We start from the raw sequence: 25,676 nt of genomic DNA on the forward strand, positions 1-25,676 counted from the left end.
ATGAAGTACATGGATATACTAAATTGTTTTATTGCAGGTCTGTTTTATTTCCTTATGTTCAAAAACACTTTTAGTGAATTATACAATTAGTATAACTTGTTTCTAGAACATAGCTGTCATTCCATTAAGCAAAGTATGATTTTTACGCACAATGGTGGTCATTCCGAGTTGTTCGCTCGGTAATTTTCTTCGCATCGCAGCGATTTTCCGCTAACTGCGCATGCGCAATGTTCGCACTGCGACTGCGCCAAGTAAATTTGCTATGAAGATTGGTATTTTACTCACGGCAATACGAGGTTTTTTCTTCGTACTGGAGATCGGAGTGTGATTGACAGGAAGTGGGTGTTTCTGGGCGGAAACTGGACGTTTTATGGGAGTGTGTGAAAAAACGCTACAGTTTCTGGGAAAAACGCGGGAGTGGCTGGAGAAATGGAGGAGTGTCTGGGCGAACGCTGGGTGTGTTTGTGACGTCAAATCAGGAACGACAAGCACTGAACTGATCGCACTGGAAGAGTAAGTCTCGAGCTACTCAGAAACTGCACAGAGAAGTCTTTTCGCAATATTGCGAATCTTTTGTTCGCAATTTTGATAAGCTAAGATTCACTCCCAGTAGGCGGCGGCTTAGCGTGTGCAATGCTGCTAAAAGCAGCTTGCGAGCGAACAACTCGGAATGAGGGCCAATGAAAACATGGATTCATAATGCTGAGTATACACTGACAGAATAAATGCCTGTCAGACTGACAGACATTTTATCTGACAGCCTGGTCATGGTGTTGCGCCTGTTGTGTGGCCCAACTGCTCCAAAACTCTGGGGCCATTTGTTGCTGGGGTGGTGTTGGGCTCAATTGGGGGCTGTGGGATGTTTGGGGTGGTTGGGGTACGTCCTGCGGTGTGGTAGGCTGGGTTGGATCTATCGCTTGCAGGTGTAGTGTGTACGTATCCTGCTGGTCACTTTCCTGCTGGGCATCCTCGGCCATGATGGGTGGTTCTGTATGGGGTTGAAGACAGCCACTATTTAGTCAATATTTTGCATTGGTCTTATTATAGCTTTACGTCAACATGCATTAATTCTTAATATTCATGTTTGAATTGATAAATAGATTGTGGCCTAAACTTAACTATGTTGCTCACCTTTTTGTATAAATATGTGGCTTCTAACGTTCACTACTTGAAAAATGTTTGAGGGAATTGTTGGACTCTGAGCCATAATTAATGTGCGAATACGAAGAACTCTAACAAATACAAATTACTACATTTATATATTGTGTATGAAGCTTCCTTTTGTACAACACACACAATACAATAAATGTGTTGAGCAATACACTCATACATTGTTCAAGGCAGTCAGTGGTCTGGCCAAAACTTAAACAAATATAGTGGTAAAAAATGTAAACATTAACAATGGGTGAAAAAGTCTTAAGGTGGCCTATGTTTAGAACTGGTGATGTTGGGCATACAAAACAATTGGATGAGACTTAAAATTTATGTAGCTGTTTCTAGCAAAGATTAAAAATAAAAAATGTTGTTGCTATGCCCAACATCACATCTGAAAATTAACCAAAAAACATACCTTACCCCCATGTGCTTGCTGTTGGTGATTATTACAAGGATGACTGTTTATTTGTGACACATTTTTTTTGCTGTGCACAAACAGTGGGGCAGATGAATTAACCTGGAGAAGACATAAGGAAGTGATAAACCAGTGATAAGTGCAAGGTGATAAAGGCACAAGCCAAACAGCTCCAATATGTAAATTAACAGTTAGGATCTGTTTGGCTGCTGCCTTTATCACCTTGCACATATCACTGGTTTATCACTTCCTTATGTCTTCTCCAGGTTAATACATATACCCCACTGTTTTTTAACTTCTTTACAAGTAATTGTTATGTTTACTCACCGGACAGCTGAGGGGATTGTTGATCCTCGCTTTGTGGGCTGGCCAAAATGGCTTGTGGTGGCAGGGCCGACACTGTGGAGATGCGCCGTTGGGGTGGTGAGGATGCTGCTGGTGATTCAGCCTCAAGACGGCGTCTCCTGGTTGGCCTCCTATGTTGAGTATCCGAGCCCTGTGATGTGCGCCTTAGTGGAGGGGGGTTTGCTGAAGAAGAACCTATGTAATAAGATAAACATTAACATTCTGCTTTTCTATGTGTTTTCAGAATATGTGTTTACACTAAAAGCTTACCTGCATTGCCAGCATTTGCATCTCTTGGCAGTGTGGGATGTGGCCTGGCTGTGCTGCTTCTCTTTCGTACTGTAGAAGTATGAAGAATGTCCTTATGAACATACTATTATGTTTATATGTTTATGCAAATTCCTTATTGTGATGAAAACATATGTGGAACCAGATGAGAAGTAAACTAAACTATGCTTATGCTTTTCTGCCTGACTTCATTGGGTGTGTATAGTTGAAATCAGAAACAATTTCACCAACCAATCCATACACAAAGGTGCATAATGCACAATATTATACTACTTAAAACCCAAACGTGGTAGCTTGACACAACCAGAATATTGGCCCTCATTCCGAGTTGTTCGCTCGGTAAAAATCTTCGCATCGCAGCGATTTTCCGCTTAATGCGCATGCGCAATGTCCGCACTGCGACTGCGCCAAGTAAATTTGCTATGCACTTAGTAATTTTACTCACGGCTTTTTCATCGGTCTGGCGATCGTAATGTGATTGACAGGAAATGGGTGTTACTGGGCGGAAACAGGCCGTTTTATGGGCGTGTGGGAAAAAACGCTACCGTTTCCGGAAAAAACGCAGGAGTGGCCGGAGAAACGGAGGAGTGTCTGGGCGAACGCTGGGTGTGTTTGTGACGTCAAACCAGGAACGACAAGCACTGAACTGATCGCAGATGCCGAGTAAGTCTGGAGCTACTCAGAAACTGCTACGAGGTGTGTAATCGCAATATTGCGATTACTTCGTTCGCAATTTTAAGAAGCTAAGATTCACTCCCAGTAGGCGGCGGCTTAGCGTGAGCAACTCTGCTAAAATCGCCTTGCGAGCGAACAACTCGGAATGACCTCCATTGCTCGCTATTTTTCAAATTTTTGCTGCTAACAACAAAACACTACCCCCAAATATATGCGCTAAATTGTAAGCATCAAATACAAATCTGCATGAAAAATCACATCAACCACACAAAGGACAACCCAGAACAACACACAATAACCATAAGTCCATTGAAAATCTTTAAAAAAAAAAAAAAATTCATAAAACACATGAATCACACTTCTTTAAAATACACCTACAACAATTTACTTTTGAATTAAAACACCAGAAAAAGCCAAAGGCAACCTGCTAAATTGACAATACAAAGAATAAAAACATAACTAATTGTGATTAAAACTACATCACCAACACATTAGAAGAAGGAATCAACTTACAATCACAATTAGCTAGAAGACATTTCAGACAACTAAGGACAAAGCACAGATGTTTAAATTTTTAAACCAAAAAAAAACAACTCACCATCCTGCCTTGGCCGATACGAATCCCGGACATAAGTGGCACCAACCACTTCTGGCGGAATGAGTGCACGCACAGGCTCCTCCCAATCACGGTAAGATGCACGGAAGGGGTGTCCACCCCCTGTTTGGCAGGCTGATTTAGCCACCTTAGACATCTTAGCCTTGACACGGCGCTTGATGTCGTAGAATCGCTTACGACACGTGTCCTCGGTCCGCCTCACCACACCCTCACTATTAACAGCCGCAACGACCTTCCCCCACAGAACACTCTTCCTGCGTGACGAAACCTTTGCAGCATCATGGCCAAACAGCTGTCGATGATGCCTCATCAGCTCCTGCACCAATGCCATATTCTCAGCGTAGATGAATTTAACATTGCGGCCTGTCTTTGTAGTGGTGCGTGGCTGCGGAGCCACAGCACCATCACTGTCACTATTACTGGAGGCTGCAGCAGCAACCTCCCCCTCCTCCTCACTAACCTCCTCCACCTCACTCACCTCCTCCCTCTCACTCACCTCCTCCGCCACACTCACCTCCACCTCACTCACCTCCTCCCTCTCACTCACCTCCTCCCTCTCACTCACCTCCTCCACCACACTCACCTCTGACTGGGACATAATCTGGACAAACAACAAATAACACTGAGAAAAAAAACAGAAAACACACTCCTCCACTACCACTACACACCACACACCAAACAAACACACACACACACACACACACACACACACACACTCACAAACAATGACAATAGACGTTAAAAAAAAACAAAGACAAAAACTAGACAGACTTTTAAATAACTACACAACAAGTATGACAAGACTACTTACACACACAGTACAGCACTCAACAATCGCAAAGAACCTCCTCAAAACCGCCAAAAACTCCTAACAACTCACCAACTCCTAACACACCTTCCTCTCACCTATCCACTAGCTAAACCCACGAGGTGCGGACGGTTTGGGGCGGTTTTATAGTAATGAGCACAGACACTCCTCCATCACGAATCAAACCAATCACGGACGTGTGACAAAAACAAAACTTAGAGAAAAAACGCGGCCGGGAACGGATAAACACTGCCGTAAACTAAAAATGACGCAGTCGGGAAAAAACCTCATAACACGGCCGCAAATCCACAAAATCGGCCGCATTCTACCTTTGAAAAACACGAATGACATCGACATCAGAAAACACGAAAATGAAAAATACGACAGCTTAGTAAATGAGTCGTAATAAATTCAAAAAGTTGCAACTTTACACATTCGATGTCATTCGTGTTTGAACTTTAATCTCATTCTGAAAAATACGTATTTTAGTAAATATACCCCACTGTCTTATGTGGCCGAATTGCAGCTCACAAATTATCAGATTTGTCAGACATGCCTGACAGACCAATAATTTGTAGTGAGCCACGACTATACACTAGAGATGAGCGGGTTCGGTTCCTCGGAATCCGAACCCGCCCGAACTTCAGGTTTTTTTACACGTGGCCGAGCGACTCGGATCTTCCCGCCTTGCTCGGTTAACCCGAGCGCGCCCGAACGTCATCATCCCGCTGTCGGATTCTCGGGAGGCTCGGATTCTATCGCGAGACTCGGATTCTATATAAGGAGCCGCACGTCGCCGCCATTTTCACACGTGCATTGAGATTGATAGGGAGAGGACGTGGCTGGCGTCCTCTCCGTTTAGAGTGACTAGAGTACTAGAGAGAGACACAAATTTTGGGGAGCATATAGGAGGAGTACTACTTGCTGCTGATAGTGTGACCAGTGACCAGTGCCACCAGTTTAATTAATCCGTTCTCTGCCTGAAAAAAAACGATACACAGTGTGACACAGTCACACATACCATATCTGTGCTCAGCCCAGTGTGCTGCATCATATACTGTATATCATTATCTGACTGCTGAGTGCTCACTGCTCACACAGCTTAATTGTGGGGGAGACTGGGGAGCAGTTATAGCAGGAGTACATTTAAGTACAGTGCACACTTTTGCTGCCAGAGTGCAACTGCCAGTGTGACTGACCAGTGACCACTGACCACCAGTATTGTGATTGTCTGCTGACCAACAGTATATTGTGATTGTCTGTCTGCCTGAAAAAGTTAAACACTCGTCGTATGGTGTTTTTATAAACGCATTCTGCAGACAGTGTCCAGCAGGTCCGTCATTACATAATATATACCTGTCCGGCTGCAGTACTAGTGTGATATATATATATATTTTAATTTTATCTCATTATCATCCAGTCTATATTAGCAGCAGACACAGTACGGTAGTCCACGGCTGTAGCTACCTCTGTGTCGGCAGTCGCTCGTCCATCCATAATTGTATACCACCTACCCGTGGTTTTTTTTTTTTCTATCTTCTTGATACTAGTAGCTTACTTTAGGAGTCTGCAGTGCTGAGTCTGACAGACAGTGTCCAGCAGGTCCGTCATTACATAATATATACCTGTCCGGCTGCAGTACTAGTGTGATATATATATATATATTTTAATTTTATCTCATTATCATCCAGTCTATATTAGCAGCAGACACAGTACGGTAGTCCACGGCTGAAGCTACCTCTGTGTCGGCAGTCGCTCGTCCATCCATAAGTATACTAGTATCCATCCATCTCCATTGTTTACCTGAGGTGCCTTTTAGTTGTGCCTATTAAAATATGGAGAACAAAAATGTTGAGGTTCCAAAAATAGGGAAAGATCAAGATCGACTTCCACCTCGTGCTGAAGCTGCTGCCACTAGTCATTGCCGAGACGATGAAATGCCAGCAACGTCGTCTGCCAAGGCCGATGCCCAATGTCATAGTACAGAGCATGTAAAATCCAAAACACCAAATATCAGTAAAAAAAGGACTCAAAAATCTAAAATAAAATTGTCGGAGGAGAAGCGTAAACTTGCCAATATGCCATTTACCACACGGAGTGGCAAGGAACGGCTGAGGCCCTGGCCTATGTTCATGGCTAGTGGTTCAGCTTCACATGAGGATGGAAGCACTCAGCCTCTTGCTAGAAAAATGAAAAGACTCAAGCTGGCAAAAGCACAGCAAAGAACTGTGCGTTCTTCGAAATCCCAAATCCACAAGGAGAGTCCAATTGTGTCGGTTGCGATGCCTGACCTTCCCAACACTGGACGTGAAGAGCATGCGCCTTCCACCATTTGCACGCCCCCTGCAAGTGCTGGAAGGAGCACCCGCAGTCCAGTTCCTGATAGTCATATTGAAGATGTCAGTGTTGAAGTACACCAGGATGAGGAGGATATGGGTGTTGCTGGCGCTGGGGAGGAAATTGACAAGGAGGATTCTTATGGTGAGGTGGTTTGTTTAAGTCAGGCACCCGGGGAGACACCTGTTGTCCGTGGGAGGAATATGGCCATTGACATGCCTGGTCAAAATACCAAAAAAATCAGCTCTTCGGTGTGGAAGTATTTCAACAGAAATGCGGACAACATTTGTCAAGCCGTGTGTTGCCTTTGTCAAGCTGTAATAAGTAGGGGTAAGGACGTTAACCACCTCGGAACATCCTTTCTTATACGTCACCTGCAGCGCATTCATAATAAGTCAGTGACAAGTTCAAAAACTTTGGGCGACAGCGGAAGCAGTCCACTGACCAGTAAATCCCTTCCTCTTGTAACCAAGCTCACGCAAACCACCCCACCAACTCCCTCAGTGTCAATTTCCTCCTTCCCCAGGAATGCCAATAGTCCTGCAGGCCATGTCACTGGCAATTCTGACGAGTCCTCTCCTGCCTGGGATTCCTCCGATGCATCCTTGCGTGTAACGCCTACTGCTGCTGGCGCTGCTGTTGTTGCTGCTGGGAGTCGATGGTCATCCCAGAGGGGAAGTCGGAAGACCACTTGTACTACTTCCAGTAAGCAATTGACTGTCCAACAGTCCTTTGCGAGGAAGATGAAATATCACAGCAGTCATCCTGTTGCAAAGCGGATAACTGAGGCCTTGACAACTATGTTGGTGTTAGACGTGCGTCCGGTATCCGCCGTTAGTTCACAGGGAACTAGACAATTTCTTGAGGTAGTGTGCCCCCGTTACCAAATACCATCTAGGTTCCACTTCTCTAGGCAGGCGATACCGAGAATGTACACGGACGTCAGAAAAAGACTCACCAGTGTCCTAAAAAATGCAGTTGTACCCAATGTCCACTTAACCACGGACATGTGGACAAGTGGAGCAGGGCAGGGTCAGGACTATATGACTGTGACAGCCCACTGGGTAGATGTATGGACTCCCGCCGCAAGAACAGCAGCGGCGGCACCAGTAGCAGCATCTCGCAAACGCCAACTCTTTCCTAGGCAGGCTACGCTTTGTATCACCGGTTTCCAGAATACGCACACAGCTGAAAACCTCTTACGGCAACTGTGGAAGATCATCGCGGAATGGCTTACCCCAATTGGACTCTCCTGTGGATTTGTGGCATCGGACAACGCCAGCAATATTGTGTGTGCATTAAATATGGGCAAATTCCAGCACGTCCCATGTTTTGCACATACCTTGAATTTGGTGGTGCAGAATTTTTAAAAAAACGAGAGGGGCGTGCAAGAGATGCTGTCGGTGGCCAGAAGAATTGCGGGACACTTTCGGCGTACAGGCACCACGTACAGAAGACTGGAGCACCACCAAAAACGCCTGAACCTGCCCTGCCATCATCTGAAGCAAGAAGTGGTAACGAGGTGGAATTCAACCCTATATATGCTTCAGAGGTTGGAGGAGCAGCAAAAGGCCATTCAAGCCTATACAATTGAGCACGATATAGGGGGTGGAATGCACCTGTCTCAAGCGCAGTGGAGAATGATTTCAACGTTGTGCAAGGTTCTGCTGCCCTTTGAACTTGCCACACGTGAAGTCAGTTCAGACACTGCCAGCCTGAGTCAGGTCATTCCCCTCATCAGGCTTTTGCAGAAGAAGCTGGAGACATTGAAGGAGGAGCTAACACGGAGCGATTCCGCTAGGCATGTGGGACTTGTGGATGGAGCCCTTAATTCGCTTAACAAGGATTCACGGGTGGTCAATCTGTTGAAATCAGATCACTACATTTTGGCCACCGTGCTCGATCCTAGATTTAAAACCTACCTTGGATCTCTCTTTCCGGCAGACACAAGTCTGCTGGGGTTCAAAGACCTGCTGGTGAGAAAATTGTCAAGTCAAGCGGAACGCGACCTGTCAACATCTCCTCCTTCACATTCTCCCGCAACTGGGGGTGCGAGGAAAAGGCTCAGAATTCCGAGCCCACCCGCTGGCAGTGATGCAGGGCAGTCTGGAGCGACTGCTGATGCTGACATCTGGTCCGGACTGAAGGACCTGCCAACGATTACGGACATGTCGTCTACTGTCACTGCATATGATTCTCTCCCCATTGAAAGAATGGTGGAGGATTATATGAGTGACCGCATCCAAGTAGGCACGTCAGACAGTCCGTACTTATACTGGCAGGAAAAAGAGGCAATTTGGAGGCCCTTGCACAAACTGGCTTTATTCTACCTAAGTTGCCCTCCCACAAGTGTGTACTCCGAAAGAGTGTTTAGTGCCGCCGCTCACCTTGTCAGCAATCGGCGTACGAGGTTACTTCCAGAAAATGTGGAGAAGATGATGTTCATTAAAATGAATTATAATCAATTCCTCCGTGGAGACATTGACCAGCAGCAATTGCCTCCACAAAGTACACAGGGAGCTGAGATGGTGGATTCCAGTGGGGACGAATTGATAATCTGTGAGGAGGGGGATGTACACGGTGATATATCGGAGGATGATGATGAGGTGGACATCTTGCCTCTGTAGAGCCAGTTTGTGCAAGGAGAGATTAATTGCTTCTTTTTTGGTGGGGGTCCAAACCAACCCGTCATTTCAGTCACAGTCGTGTGGCAGACCCTGTCACTGAAATGATGGGTTGGTTAAAGTGTGCATGTCCTGTTTATACAACATAAGGGTGGGTGGGAGGGCCCAAGGACAATTCCATCTTGCACCTCTTTTTTCTTTAATTTTTCTTTGCGTCATGTGCTGTTTGGGGAGTATTTTTTTGAAGGGCCATCCTGCGTGACACTGCAGTGCCACTCCTAGACGGGCCAGGTGTTTGTGTCGGCCACTAGGGTCGCTTACCTTACTCACACAGCTACCTCATTGCGCCTCTTTTTTTCTTTGCGTCATGTGCTGTTTGGGGAGTGTTTTTTGGAAGGGCCATCCTGCGTGACACTGCAGTGCCACTCCTAGATGGGCCAGGTGTTTGTGTCGGCCACTAGGGTCGCTTATCTTACTCACACAGCTACCTCATTGCGCCTCTTTTTTTCTTTGCGTCATGTGCTGTTTGGGGAGTGTTTTTTGGAAGGGCCATCCTGCGTGACACTGCAGTGCCACTCCTAGATGGGCCAGGTGTTTGTGTCGGCCACTAGGGTCGCTTACCTTACTCACACAGCTACCTCATTGCGCCTCTTTTTTTCTTTGCGTCATGTGCTGTTTGGGGAGTGTTTTTTTGAAGGGCCATCCTGCGTGACACTGCAGTGCCACTCCTAGATGGGCCAGGTGTTTGTGTCGGCCACTAGGGTCGCTTATCTTACTCACACAGCTACCTCATTGCGCCTCTTTTTTTCTTTGCGTCATGTGCTGTTTGGGGAGTGTTTTTTGGAAGGGCCATCCTGCGTGACACTGCAGTGCCACTCCTAGATGGGCCAGGTGTTTGTGTCGGCCACTAGGGTCGCTTACCTTACTCACACAGCTACCTCATTGCGCCTCTTTTTTTCTTTGCGTCATGTGCTGTTTGGGGAGTGTTTTTTGGAAGGGCCATCCTGCGTGACACTGCAGTGCCACTCCTAGATGGGCCAGGTGTTTGTGTCGGCCACTAGGGTCACTTATCTTACTCACACAGCTACCTCATTGCGCCTCTTTTTTTCTTTGCGTCATGTGCTGTTTGGGGAGTGTTTTTTTTGGAAGGGCCATCCTGCGTGACACTGCAGTGCCACTCCTAGATGGGCCAGGTGTTTGTGTCGGCCACTAGGGTCGCTTAGCTTAGTCATCCAGCGACCTCGGTGCAAATTTTAGGACTAAAAATAATATTGTGAGGTGTGAGGTGTTCAGAATAGACTGAAAATGAGTGGAAATTATGGTTTTTGAGGTTAATAATACTTTGGGATCAAAATGACCCCCAAATTCTATGATTTAAGCTGTTTTTTAGTGTTTTTTGAAAAAAACACCCGAATCCAAAACACACCCGAATCCGACAAAAAAAATTCGGTGAGGTTTTGCTAAAACGCGGTCGAACCCAAAACACGGCTGCGGAACCGAACCCAAAATCAAAACACAAAACCCGAAAAATTTCAAGTGCACATCTCTAATATATATATTTTAATTTTATCTCATTATCATCCAGTCTATATTAGCAGCAGACACAGTACGGTAGTCCACGGCTGTAGCTACCTCTGTGTCGGCAGTCGCTCGTCCATCCATAATTGTATACCACCTACCCGTGGTTTTTTTTTTCTATCTTCTTGATACTAGTAGCTTACTTTAGGAGTCTGCAGTGCTGAGTCTGACAGACAGTGTCCAGCTGGTCCGTCATTACATAATATATACCTGTCCGGCTGCAGTACTAGTGTGATATATATATATATTTTAATTTTATCTCATTATCATCCAGTCTATATTAGCAGCAGACACAGTACGGTAGTCCACGGCTGTAGCTACCTCTGTGTCGGCAGTCGCTCGTCCATCCATAAGTATACTAGTATCCATCCATCTCCATTGTTTACCTGAGGTGCCTTTTAGTTGTGCCTATTAAAATATGGAGAACAAAAATGTTGAGGTTCCAAAAATAGGGAAAGATCAAGATCGACTTCCACCTCGTGCTGAAGCTGCTGCCGCTAGTCATGGCCGAGACGATGAAATGCCAGCAACGTCGTCTGCCAAGGCCGATGCCCAATGTCATAGTACAGAGCATGTAAAATCCAAAACACCAAATATCAGTAAAAAAAGGACTCAAAAATCTAAAATAAAATTGTCGGAGGAGAAGCGTAAACTTGCCAATATGCCATTTACCACACGGAGTGGCAAGGAACGGCTGAGGCCCTGGCCTATGTTCATGGCTAGTGGTTCAGCTTCACATGAGGATGGAAGCACTCAGCCTCTCGCTAGAAAAATGAAAAGACTCAAGCTGGCAAAAGCACAGCAAAGAACTGTGCGTTCTTCCAAATCCCAAATCCACAAGGAGAGTCCAATTGTGTCGGTTGCGATGCCTGACCTTCCCAACACTGGACGTGAAGAGCATGCGCCTTCCACCATTTGCACGCCCCCTGCAAGTGCTGGAAGGAGCACCCGCAGTCCAGTTCCTGATAGTCATATTGAAGATGTCAGTGTTGAAGTACACCAGGATGAGGAGGATATGGGTGTTGCTGGCGCTGGGGAGGAAATTGACAAGGAGGATTCTGATGGTGAGGTGGTTTGTTTAAGTCAGGCACCCGGGGAGACACCTGTTGTCCGTGGGAGGAATATGGCCATTGACATGCCTGGTCAAAATACCAAAAAAATCAGCTCTTCGGTGTGGAAGTATTTCAACAGAAATGCGGACAACATTTGTCAAGCCGTGTGTTGCCTTTGTCAAGCTGTAATAAGTAGGGGTAAGGACGTTAACCACCTCGGAACATCCTCCCTTATACGTCACCTGCAGCGCATTCATAATAAGTCAGTGACAAGTTCAAAAACTTTGGGCGACAGCGGAAGCAGTCCACTGACCAGTAAATCCCTTCCTCTTGTAACCAAGCTCACGCAAGCCACCCCACCAACTCCCTCAGTGTCAATTTCCTCCTTCCCCAGGAATGCCAATAGTCCTGCAGGCCATGTCACTGGCAATTCTGACGAGTCCTCTCCTGCCTGGGATTCCTCCGATGCATCCTTGCGTGTAACGCCTACTGCTGCTGGCGCTGCTGTTGTTGCTGCTGGGAGTCGATGGTCATCCCAGAGGGGAAGTCGGAAGACCACTTGTACTACTTCCAGTAAGCAATTGACTGTCCAACAGTCCTTTGCGAGGAAGATGAAATATCACAGCAGTCATCCTGTTGCAAAGCGGATAACTGAGGCCTTGACAACTATGTTGGTGTTAGACGTGCGTCCGGTATCCGCCGTTAGTTCACAGGGAACTAGACAATTTCTTGAGGTAGTGTGCCCCCGTTACCAAATACCATCTAGGTTCCACTTCTCTAGGCAGGCGATACCGAGAATGTACACGGACGTCAGAAAAAGACTCACCAGTGTCCTAAAAAATGCAGTTGTACCCAATGTCCACTTAACCACGGACATGTGGACAAGTGGAGCAGGGCAGGGTCAGGACTATATGACTGTGACAGCCCACTCCTAGATGGGCCAGGTGTTTGTGTCGGCCACTAGGGTCGCTTATCTTACTCACACAGCTACCTCATTGCGCCTCTTTTTTTCTTTGCGTCATGTGCTGTTTGGGGAGTGTTTTTTGGAAGGGCCATCCTGCATGACACTGCAGTGCCACTCCTAGATGGGCCAGGTGTTTGTGTCGGCCACTAGGGTCGCTTACCTTACTCACACAGCTACCTCATTGCGCCTCTTTTTTTCTTTGCGTCATGTGCTGTTTGGGGAGTGTTTTTTGGAAGGGCCATCCTGCATGACACTGCAGTGCCACTCCTAGATGGGCCAGGTGTTTGTGTCGGCCACTAGGGTCGCTTATCTTACTCACACAGCTACCTCATTGTGCCTCTTTTTTTCTTTGCGTCATGTGCTGTTTGGGGAGTGTTTTTTGGAAGGGCCATCCTGCGTGACACTGCAGTGCCACTCCTAGATGGGCCAGGTGTTTGTGTCGGCCACTAGGGTCGCTTACCTTACTCACACAGCTACCTCATTGCGCCTCTTTTTTTCTTTGCGTCATGTGCTGTTTGGGGAGTGTTTTTTGGAAGGGCCATCCTGCGTGACACTGCAGTGCCACTCCTAGATGGGCCAGGTGTTTGTGTCGGCCACTAGGATCGCTTACCTTACTCACACAGCTACCTCATTGCGCCTCTTTTTTTCTTTGCGTCATGTGCTGTTTGCGGAGTGTTTTTTGGAAGGGCCATCCTGCGTGACACTGCAGTGCCACTCCTAGATGGGCCAGGTGTTTGTGTCGGCCACTAGGGTCGCTTATCTTACTCACACAGCTACCTCATTGCGCCTCTTTTTTTCTTTGCGTCATGTGCTGTTTGGGGAGTGTTTTTTTTGGAAGGGCCATGCTGCGTGACACTGCAGTGCCACTCCTAGATGGGCCAGGTGTTTGTGTCGGCCACTAGGGTCGCTTAGCTTAGTCATCCAGCGACCTCGGTGCAAATTTTAGGACTAAAAATAATATTGTGAGGTGTGAGGTGTTCAGAATAGACTGAAAATGAGTGGAAATTATGGTTTTTGAGGTTAATAATACTTTGGGATCAAAATGACCCCCAAATTCTATGATTTAAGCTGTTTTTTAGTGTTTTTTGAAAAAAACACCCGAATCCAAAACACACCCGAATCCGACAAAAAAAATTCGGTGAGGTTTTGCCAAAACGCGGTCGAACCCAAAACACGGCCGCGGAACCGAACCCAAAACCAAAACACAAAACCCGAAAAATTTCAAGTGCACATCTCTACTATACACTACGTGATTATTGGCCCTTTTCACCAAAATCAGTGGATTGCCTAATGTATGCCAATCATTAGGGATATATATATATATATATATATATATATATATATATATATATAAAACACAGTACTTGGGGCTGGTTCTACTGACTATAAAACTTTACAGAGACCTCCTTAAACATGGATTATGAAATGTATTATTTTGATATATTGTCCCTATAAAGAAAAGTCTTCCATTGCAGATACAGTTTCACAGCTATTATCCTTTGTAACTATAATAAAGTTCCCAATCTGGTAGCATCTGTGGGCTGTGCAATAAGCCATAGTTGACTGGTGGTCTGCAGTATATATCAACCTATCCAACATACCTTGACGTCTTGTCTCGTTATATAGAGGGGGTTGCAGCAATCAGTGGTATTAAAACTAGAGATGAGCGGGTTCGGTTTCTTTGAATCCGAACCCGCACGAACTTCACTTTTTTTTCCACGGGTCCGAGCGACTCGGATCTTCCCGCCTTGCTCGGTTAACCCGAGCGCGCCCGAACGTCATCATGACGCTGTCGGATTCTCGCGAGGCTCGGATTCTATCGCGAGACTCGGATTCTATATAAGGAGCCGCGCGTCGCCGCCATTTTCACTCGTGCATTGAGATTGATAGGGAGAGGACGTGTCTGGCGTCCTCTCCATTAGAATAGAGATAGATAGATTAGATAGAGAGAGATTGTGCAGAGTCGCAGACAGAGTTAGTTTACCACAGTCAGTGACCAGTGCAGTTGCTAGTTAACTTTTATTTAATATAATATATCCGTTCACTTCTCTCTGCTATATCCGTTCTCTGCCTGAAAAAAAAAACGATACACAGCACAGTCAGTCACACAGTGTGACTCAGTCTGTGTGCACTCAGCTCAGCCCAGTGTGCTGCACAGTCATCAATGTATAAATTAAAAGCTTATAATTAATTGTGGGGGAGACTGGGGAGCACTGCAGGTTGTTAGCAGGAGCCAGGAGTACAATTATATTAATTAACAGTGCACACTTTTGCTGCAGGAGTGGTGACCAGTGCCTGACCACCAGTATAGTATTGTTGTATACTACTAATATCTCTTTAAATATCAACCAGTCTATATTAGCAGCAGACACAGTACAGTGCGGTAGTTCACGGCTGTGGCTACCTCTGTGTCGGCACACGGCAGGCAGTCCGTCCGACCAGAATTGTATTATTTATTATTATATACCTACCACCTAACCGTGGTTTTTTTTTCATTCTTTATACCGTCATAGTGTCATCCTAATTGTTACGAGTATACTACTATCTCTTTATCAACCAGTGTACAGTGCGGTAGTTCACGGCTGTGGCTACCTCTGTGTCGGCAGTCGGCAGGCAGTCCGTCCATCCATAATTGTATTATAATATATACCACCTAACCGTGGTTTTTTTTTCATTCTTTATACCGTCATAGTCAGTCATACTAGTTGTTACGAGTATACTACTATCTCTTTATCAACCAGTGTACAGTGCGGTAGTTCACGGCTGTGGCTACCTCTGTGTCGGAACTCGGCAGGCAGTCCGTCCATCCATAATTGTATTATTATAATATATACCACCTAACCGTGGTTTTTTTTTCATTCTTTATACCGTCATAGTCAGTCATACTAGTTGTTACGAGTATACTACTATCTCTTTATCAACCAGTGTACAGTGCGGTAGTTCACGGCTGTGGCTACCTCTGTGTCGGAACTCGGCAGGCAGTCCGTCCATCCATAATTGTATTATAATATATACCACCTAACCGTGTTTTTTTTTTCGTTCTTTATACCGTCGTCATACTAGTTGTTACGAGTATACTACTATCTCTTTATCAACCAGTGTACAGTGCGGTAGTTCACGGCTGTGGCTACCTCTGTGTCGGCAGTCGGCAGGCAGTCCGTCCATCCATAATTGTATTATAATATATACCACCTAACCGTGGTTTTTTTTTCATTCTTTATACCGTCATAGTCAGTCATACTAGTTGTTACGAGTATACTACTATCTCTTTATCAACCAGTGTACAGTGCGGTAGTTCACGGCTGTGGCTACCTCTGTGTCGGAACTCGGCAGGCAGTCCGTCCATCCATAATTGTATTATTATAATATATACCACCTAACCGTGGTTTTTTTTTCATTCTTTATACCGTCATAGTCAGTCATACTAGTTGTTACGAGTATACTACTATCTCTTTATCAACCAGTGTACAGTGCGGTAGTTCACGGCTGTGGCTACCTCTGTGTCGGAACTCGGCAGGCAGTCCGTCCATCCATAATTGTATTATAATATATACCACCTAACCGTGGTTTTTTTTTCGTTCTTTATACCGTCGTCATACTAGTTGTTACGAGTATACTACTATCTCTTTATCAACCAGTGTACAGTGCGGTAGTTCACGGCTGTGGCTACCTCTGTGTCGGAACTCGGCAGGCAGTCCGTCCATCCATAATTGTATTATAATATATACCACCTAACCGTGGTTTTTTTTTCGTTCTTTATACCGTCGTCATACTAGTTGTTACGAGTATACTACTATCTCTTTATCAACCAGTGTACAGTGCGGTAGTTCACGGCTGTGGCTACCTCTGTGTCGGCACTCGGCAGGCAGTCCGTCCAACCATAATTGTATTATATACCACCTAACCGTGGTTTTTTTTTCATTCTTTATACCGTCGTCATACTAGTTGTTACGAGTATACTACTATCTCTTTATCAACCAGTGTACAGTGCGGTAGTTCACGGCTGTGGCTACCTCTGTGTCGGCACTCGGCAGGCAGTCCGTCCAACCATAATTGTATTATATACCACCTAACCGTGTTTTTTTTTTCATTCTTTATACCGTCGTCATACTAGTTGTTACGAGTATACTACTATCTCTTTATCAACCAGTGTACAGTGCGGTAGTTCACGGCTGTGGCTACCTCTGTGTCGGCACTCGGCAGCCCGTCCATAATTGTATATACCAGTGACCTAACCGTGGTTTTTTTTTCTTTCTTTATACATACATACTAGTTACGAGTATACTATCTCTTTATCAACCAGTCTATATATTAGCAGCAGACACAGTACAGTGCGGTAGTTCACGGCTGTGGCTACCTCTGTGTCGGCACTCGGCAGCCCGTCCATAATTGTATATACCACCTAACCGTGGTTTTTTTTTTCTTTCTTTATACATACATACTGCAGTGCCACTCCTAGATGGGCCCGGTGTTTGTGTCGGCCACTAGGGTCGCTAATCTTACTCACACAGTCAGCTACCTCATTGCGCCTCTTTTTTTCTTTGCGTCATGTGCTGTTTGGGGAGGGTTTTTTGGAAGGGCCATCCTGCGTGACACTGCAGTGCCACTCCTAGATGGGCCCGGTGTTTGTGTCTGCCACTAGGGTCGCTAATCTTACTCACACAGCTACCTCATTGCGCCTCTTTTTTTCTTTGCGTCATGTGCTGTTTGGGGAGGGTTTTTTGGAAGGGACATCCTGCGTGACACTGCAGTGCCACTCCTAGATGGGCCCGGTGTTTGTGTCGGCCACTAGGGTCGCTTATCTTACTCACACAGCGACCTCGGTGCAAATTTTAGGACTAAAAATAATATTGTGAGGTGTGAGGTATTCAGAATAGACTGAAAATGAGTGTAAATTATGGTTTTTGAGGTTAATAATACTTTGGGATCAAAATGACCCCCAAATTCTATGATTTAAGCTGTTTTTTAGTGTTTTTTGAAAAAAACACCCGAATCCAAAACACACCCGAATCCGACAAAAAAAATTCGGTGAGGTTTTGCCAAAACGCGTTCGAACCCAAAACACGGCCGCGGAACCGAACCCAAAACCAAAACACAAAACCCGAAAAATTTCAGGCGCTCATCTCTAATTAAAACCCACTCATATATCTGGGAGAGATAATGATCACATCAATATTAGAGATGAGCGGGTTCGGTTCCTCGGAATCCGAACCCGCCCGAACTTCAGTTTTTTTTACACGGGGCCGAGCGACTCGGATCTTCCCGCCTTGCTCGGTTAACCTGAGCGCGCCCGAACGTCATCATCCCGCTGTCGGATTCTCGCGAGGCTCGGATTCTATCGCGAGACTCGGATTCTATATAAGGAGCCGCGCGTCGCCGCCATTTTCACACGTGCATTGAGATTCATAGGGAGAGGACGTGGCTGGCGTCCTCTCCGTTTATAGAGAAGAGAGTGAGACAGTAGAGAGAGACACAGTAGTAATTTTGGGGAGCATTAGGAGGAGTACTAGTAGTTACTTGCTGAAGTGATAGATAGTGTGACTGTATTATCTGACTTGTGGGGGAGACACTGACAGTGGGGAGCAGTTAGAGTCTGAGAGCAGGACTCAGGAGTACATATAACGTACAGTGCACACTTTTGCTGCCAGAGTGCCACACTGCCATTGTGACCACACTGACCACCAGTATAATATATATTGTGATTGTCTGCTTAGGAGTACTACTTGCAAGTTGCTGATAGTGTGACCAGTGACCTGACCACCAGTTTAATAATCACCACCAGTGAGTTTAATATATATATATATATATATATATATATATATATAATTGTATATAATATATATATAATATTGTATACCACCTACCCGTGGTTTTTTTTTTTTTTTCTTCTTTATACATACTACTATAGTAGCTTACTGTAGCAGTCTGCGGTGCTGCTGAGCTGACAGTGTCCAGCAGGTCCGTCATCAGTCACTACATAATAAATATATATACCTGTCCGGCTGCAGTACTAGTGATATTATATATATATATATTGATTTCATCTCATTATCATCCAGTCTATATTAGCAGCAGACACAGTACGGTAGTCCACGGCTGTAGCTACCTCTGTGTCGGCAGTCGCTCGTCCATCCATAATTGTATACCTCCTACCCGTGGTTTTTTTTTTCTTTCTTCTTTATACATACTACTATAGTAGCTTACTGTAGCAGTCTGCGGTGCTGCTGAGCTGACAGTGTCCAGCAGGTCCGTCATCAGTCATTACATAATAAATATATATACCTGTCCGGCTGCAGTACTAGTGATATTATATATATATATATTGATTTCATCTCATTATCATCCAGTCTATATTAGCAGCAGACACAGTACGGTAGTCCACGGCTGTAGCTACCTCTGTGTCGGCAGTCGCTCGTTCATCCATAATTGTATACCACCTACCCGTGGTTTTTTTTTTTCTTTCTTCTTTATACATACTACTATAGTAGCTTACTGTAGCAGTTTGCGGTGCTGCTGAGCTGACAGTGTCCAGCAGGTCCGTCATCAGTCATTACATAATAAATATATATACCTGTCCGGCTGCAGTACTAGTGATATTATATATATATATATATTGATTTCATCTCATTATCATCCAGTCTATATTAGCAGCAGACACAGTACGGTAGTCCACGGCTGTAGCTACCTCTGTGTCGGCAGTCGCTCGTTCATCCATAATTGTATACCACCTACCCGTGGTTTTTTTTTTCTTTCTTCTTTATACATACTACTATAGTAGCTTACTGTAGCAGTCTGCGGTGCTGCTGAGCTGACAGTGTCCAGCAGGTCCGTCATCAGTCATTACATAATAAATATATATACCTGTCCGGCTGCAGTACTAGTGATATTATATATATATATATTGATTTCATCTCATTATCATCCAGTCTATATTAGCAGCAGACACAGTACGGTAGTCCACGGCTGTAGCTACCTCTGTGTCGGCAGTCGCTCGTCCATCCATAATTGTATGCCACCTACCCGTGTTTTTTTTTCTTTCTTTCTTCTTTATACATACTACTATAGTAGCTTACTGTAGCAGTCTGCGGTGCTGCGGAGCTGACAGTGTCCAGCAGGTCCGTCATCAGTCATTACATAATAAATATATATACCTGTCCGGCTGCAGTACTAGTGATATTATATATATATATATTGATTTCATCTCATTATCATCCAGTCTATATTAGCAGCAGACACAGTACGGTAGTCCACGGCTGTAGCTACCTCTGTGTCGGCAGTCGCTCGTTCATCCATAATTGTATACCACCTACCCGTGGTTTTTTTTTTTCTTTCTTCTTTATACATACTACTATAGTAGCTTACTGTAGCAGTCTGCGGTGCTGCTGAGCTGACAGTGTCCAGCAGGTCCGTCATCAGTCATTACATAATAAATATATATACCTGTCCGGCTGCAGTACTAGTGATATTATATATATTTATATTGATTTCATCTCATTATCATCCAGTCTATATTAGCAGCAGACACAGTACGGTAGTCCACGGCTGTAGCTACCTCTGTGTCGGCAGTCGCTCGTCCATCCATAATTGTATACCACCTACCCGTGTTTTTTTTTCTTTCTTTCTTCTTTATACATACTACTATAGTAGCTTACTGTAGCAGTCTGCGGTGCTGCTGAGCTGACAGTGTCCAGCAGGTCCGTCATCAGTCATTACATAATAAATATATATACCTGTCCGGCTGCAGTACTAGTGATATTATATATATATATTGATTTCATCTCATTATCATCCAGTCTATATTAGCAGCAGACACAGTACGGTAGTCCACGGCTGTAGCTACCTCTGTGTCGGCAGTCGCTCGTTCATCCATAATTGTATACCACCTACCCGTGGTTTTTTTTTTTCTTTCTTCTTTATACATACTACTATAGTAGCTTACTGTAGCAGTCTGCGGTGCTGCTGAGCTGACAGTGTCCAGCAGGTCCGTCATCAGTCATTACATAATAAATATATATACCTGTCCGGCTGCAGTACTAGTGATATTATATCATCCAGTCTATATTAGCAGCAGACACAGTACGGTAGTCCACGGCTGTAGCTACCTCTGTGTCGGCAGTCGCTCGTTCATCCATAATTGTATACCACCTACCCGTGGTTTTTTTTTTCTTTCTTCTTTATACATACTACTATAGTAGCTTACTGTAGCAGTCTGCGGTGCTGCTGAGCTGACAGTGTCCAGCAGGTCCGTCATCAGTCATTACATAATAAATATATATACCTGTCCGGCTGCAGTACTAGTGATATTATATATATATATATTGATTTCATCTCATTATCATCCAGTCTATATTAGCAGCAGACACAGTACGGTAGTCCACGGCTGTAGCTACCTCTGTGTCGGCAGTCGCTCGTCCATCCATAATTGTATACCACCTACCCGTGTTTTTTTTTTCTTTCTTCTTTATACATACTACTATAGTAGCTTACTGTAGCAGTCTGCGGTGCTGCTGAGCTGACAGTGTCCAGCAGGTCCGTCATCAGTCATTACATAATAAATATATCTACCTGTCCGGCTGCAGTACTAGTGTGATATAATATATATTGATTTCATCTCATTATCATCCAGTCTATATTAGCAGCAGACACAGTACGGTAGTCCACGGCTGTAGCTACCTCTGTGTCTTTTAGTTGTGCCTATTAAAATATGGAGAACAAAAATGTTGAGGTTCCAAAATTAGGGAAAGATCAAGATCCACTTCCACCTCGTGCTGAAGCTGCTGCCACTAGTCATGGCCGAGACGATGAAATGCCAGCAACGTCGTCTGCCAAGGCCGATGCCCAATGTCATAGTACAGAGCATGTAAAATCCAAAACACCAAATATCAGTAAAAAAAGGACTCCAAAATCTAAAATAAAATTGTCGGAGGAGAAGCGTAAACTTGCCAATATGCCATTTACCACACGGAGTGGCAAGGAACGGCTGAGGCACTGGCCTATGTTCATGGCTAGTGGTTCAGCTTCACATGAGGATGGAAGCACTCAGCCTCTCGCTAGAAAAATGAAAAGACTCAAGCTGGCAAAAGCACAGCAAAGAACTGTGCGTTCTTCCAAATCCCAAATCCACAAGGAGAGTCCAATTGTGTCGGTTGCGATGCCTGACCTTCCCAACACTGGATGTGAAGAGCATGCGCCTTCCACCATTTGCACGCCCCCTGCAAGTGCTGGAAGGAGCACCCGCAGTCCAGTTCCTGATAGTCAGATTGAAGATGTCAGTGTTGAAGTACACCAGGATGAGGAGGATATGGGTGTTGCTGGCGCTGGGGAGGAAATTGACAAGGAGGATTCTGATGGTGAGGTGGTTTGTTTAAGTCAGGCACCCGGGGAGACACCTGTTGTCCGTGGGAGGAATAGGGCCGTTGACATGCCTGGTGAAAATACCAAAAAAATCAGCTCTTCGGTGTGGAAGTATTTCACCAGAAATGCGGACAACATTTGTCAAGCCATGTGTTGCCTTTGTCAAGCTGTAATAAGTAGGGGTAAGGACGTTAACCACCTCGGAACATCCTCCCTTATACGTCACCTGCAGCGCATTCATAATAAGTCAGTGACAAGTTCAAAAACTTTGGGCGACAGCGGAAGCAGTCCACTGACCAGTAAATCCCTTCCTCTTGTAACCAAGCTCACGCAAACCACCCCACCAACTCCCTCAGTGTCAATTTCCTCCTTCCCCAGGAATGCCAATAGTCCTGCAGGCCATGTCACTGGCAATTCTGACGAGTCCTCTCCTGCCTGGGATTCCTCCGATGCATCCTTGCGTGTAACGCCTACTGCTGCTGGCGCTGCTGTTGTTGCTGCTGGGAGTCGATGGTTATCCCAGAGGGGAAGTCGTAAGCCCACTTTTACTACTTCCACCAAGCAATTGACTGTCCAACAGTCCTTTGCGAGGAAGATGAAATATCACAGCAGTCATCCTGTTGCAAAGCGGATAACTGAGGCCTTGACAACTTTGTTGGTGTTAGACGTGCGTCCGGTATCCGCCGTTAGTTCACAGGGAACTAGACAATTTCTTGAGGTAGTGTGCCCCCGTTACCAAATACCATCTAGGTTCCACTTCTCTAGGCAGGCGATACCGAGAATGTACACGGACGTCAGAAAAAGACTCACCAGTGTCCTAAAAAATGCAGTTGTACCCAATGTCCACTTAACCACGGACATGTGGACAAGTGGAGCAGGGCAGGGTCAGGACTATATGACTGTGACAGCCCACTGGGTAGATGTATGGACTCCCGCCGCAAGAACAGCAGCGGCGGCACCAGTAGCAGCATCTCGCAAACGCCAACTCTTTCCTAGGCAGGCTACGCTTTGTATCACCGGTTTCCAGAATACGCACACAGCTGAAAACCTCTTACGGCAACTGAGGAAGATCATCGCGGAATGGCTTACCCCAATTGGACTCTCCTGTGGATTTGTGGCATCGGACAACGCCAGCAATATTGTGTGTGCATTAAATATGGGCAAATTCCAGCACGTCCCATGTTTTGCACATACCTTGAATTTGGTGGTGCAGAATTTTTTAAAAAACGACAGGGGCGTGCAAGAGATGCTGTCGGTGGCCAGTAGAATTGCGGGACACTTTCGGCGTACAGGCACCACGTACAGAAGACTGGAGCACCACCAAAAACGCCTGAACCTGCCCTGCCATCATCTGAAGCAAGAAGTGGTAACGAGGTGGAATTCAACCCTATATATGCTTCAGAGGTTGGAGGAGCAGCAAAAGGCCATTCAAGCCTATACAATTGAGCACGATATAGGAGGTGGAATGTACCTGTCTCAAGCGCAGTGGAGAATGATTTCAACATTGTGCAAGGTTCTGCAACCTTTTGAACTTGCCACACGTGAAGTCAGTTCAGACACTGCCAGCCTGAGTCAGGTCATTCCCCTCATCAGGCTTTTGCAGAAGAAGCTGGAGGCATTGAAGGAGGAGCTAAAAGGGAGCGATTCCGCTAGGCATGTGGGACTTGTGGATGGAGCCCTTAATTCGCTTAACAAGGATTCACGGGTGGTCAATCTGTTGAAATCAGAGCACTACATTTTGGCCACCGTGCTCGATCCTAGATTTAAAACCTACCTTGGATCTCTCTTTCCGGCAGACACAAGTCTGCTGGGGTTCAAAGACCTGCTGGTGAGAAAATTGTCAAGTCAAGCAGAACGCGACCTGTCAACATCTCCTCCTTCACATTCTCCCGCAACTGGGGGTGCGAGGAAAAGGCTCAGAATTCCGAGCCCACCCGCTGGCGGTGATGCAGAGCAGTCTGGAGCGACTGCTGATGCTGACATCTGGTCCGGACTGAAGGACCTGCCAACGATTACGGACATGTCGTCTACTGTCACTGCATATGATTCTCTCACCATTGAAAGAATGGTTGAGGATTATATGAGTGACCGCATCCAAGTAGGCACGTCAGACAGTCCGTACTTATACTGGCAGGAAAAAGAGGCAATTTGGAGGCCCTTGCACAAACTGGCTTTATTCTACCTAAGTTGCCCTCCCACAAGTGTGTACTCCGAAAGAGTGTTTAGTGCCGCCGCTCACCTTGTCAGCAATCGGCGTACGAGGTTACTTCCAGAAAATGTGGAGAAGATGATGTTCATTAAAATGAATTATAATCAATTCCTCCGTGGAGACATTGACCAGCAGCAATTGCCTCCACAAAGTACACAGGGAGCTGAGATGGTGGATTCCAGTGGGGACGAATTGATAATCTGTGAGGAGCGGGATGTACACGGTGATATATCGGAGGATGATGATGAGGTGGACATCTTGCCTCTGTAGAGCCAGTTTGTGCAAGGAGAGATTAATTGCTTCTTTTTCGGTGGGGGTCCAAACCAACCCGTCATTTCAGTCACAGTCGTGTGGCAGACCCTGTCACTGAAATGATGGGTTGGTTAAAGTGTGCATGTCCTGTTTATACAACATAAGGGTGGGTGGGAGGGCCCAAGGACAATTCCATCTTGCACCTCTTTTTTCTTTCATTTTTCTTTGCGTCATGTGCTGTTTGGGGAGTGTTTTTTTGGAAGGGCCATCCTGCGTGACACTGCAGTGCCACTCCTAGATGGGCCAGGTGTTTGTGTCGGCCACTAGGGTCGCTTATCTTACTCACACAGCTACCTCATTGCGCCTCTTTTTTTCTTCTTTGCGTCATGTGCTGTTTGGGGAGTGTTTTTTGGAAGGGCCATCCTGCGTGACACTGCAGTGCCACTCCTAGATGGGCCAGGTGTTTGTGTCGGCCACTAGGGTCGCTTAGCTTACTCACACAGCTACCTCATTGCGCCTCTTTTTTTCTTCTTTGCGTCATGTGCTGTTTGGGGAGTGTTTTTTGGAAGGGCCATCCCGCGTGACACTGCAGTGCCACTCCTAGATGGGCCAGGTGTTTGTGTCGGCCACTAGGGTCGCTTAGCTTACTCACACAGCTACCTCATTGCGCCTCTTTTTTTCTTCTTTGCGTCATGTGCTGTTTGGGGAGTGTTTTTTGGAAGGGCCATCCTGCGTGACACTGCAGTGCCACTCCTAGATGGGCCAGGTGTTTGTGTCGGCCACTAGGGTCGCTTATCTTACTCACACAGCTACCTCATTGCGCCTCTTTTTTTCTTCTTTGCGTCATGTGCTGTTTGGGGAGTGTTTTTTGGAAGGGCCATCCTGCGTGACACTGCAGTGCCACTCCTAGATGGGCCAGGTGTTTGTGTCGGCCACTAGGGTCGCTTATCTTACTCACACAGCTACCTCATTGCGCCTCTTTTTTTCTTCTTTGCGTCATGTGC

Source organism: Pseudophryne corroboree, chromosome 9, assembly GCF_028390025.1.
Source record: "Pseudophryne corroboree isolate aPseCor3 chromosome 9, aPseCor3.hap2, whole genome shotgun sequence".
NCBI lineage: Eukaryota > Metazoa > Chordata > Amphibia > Anura > Myobatrachidae > Pseudophryne > Pseudophryne corroboree.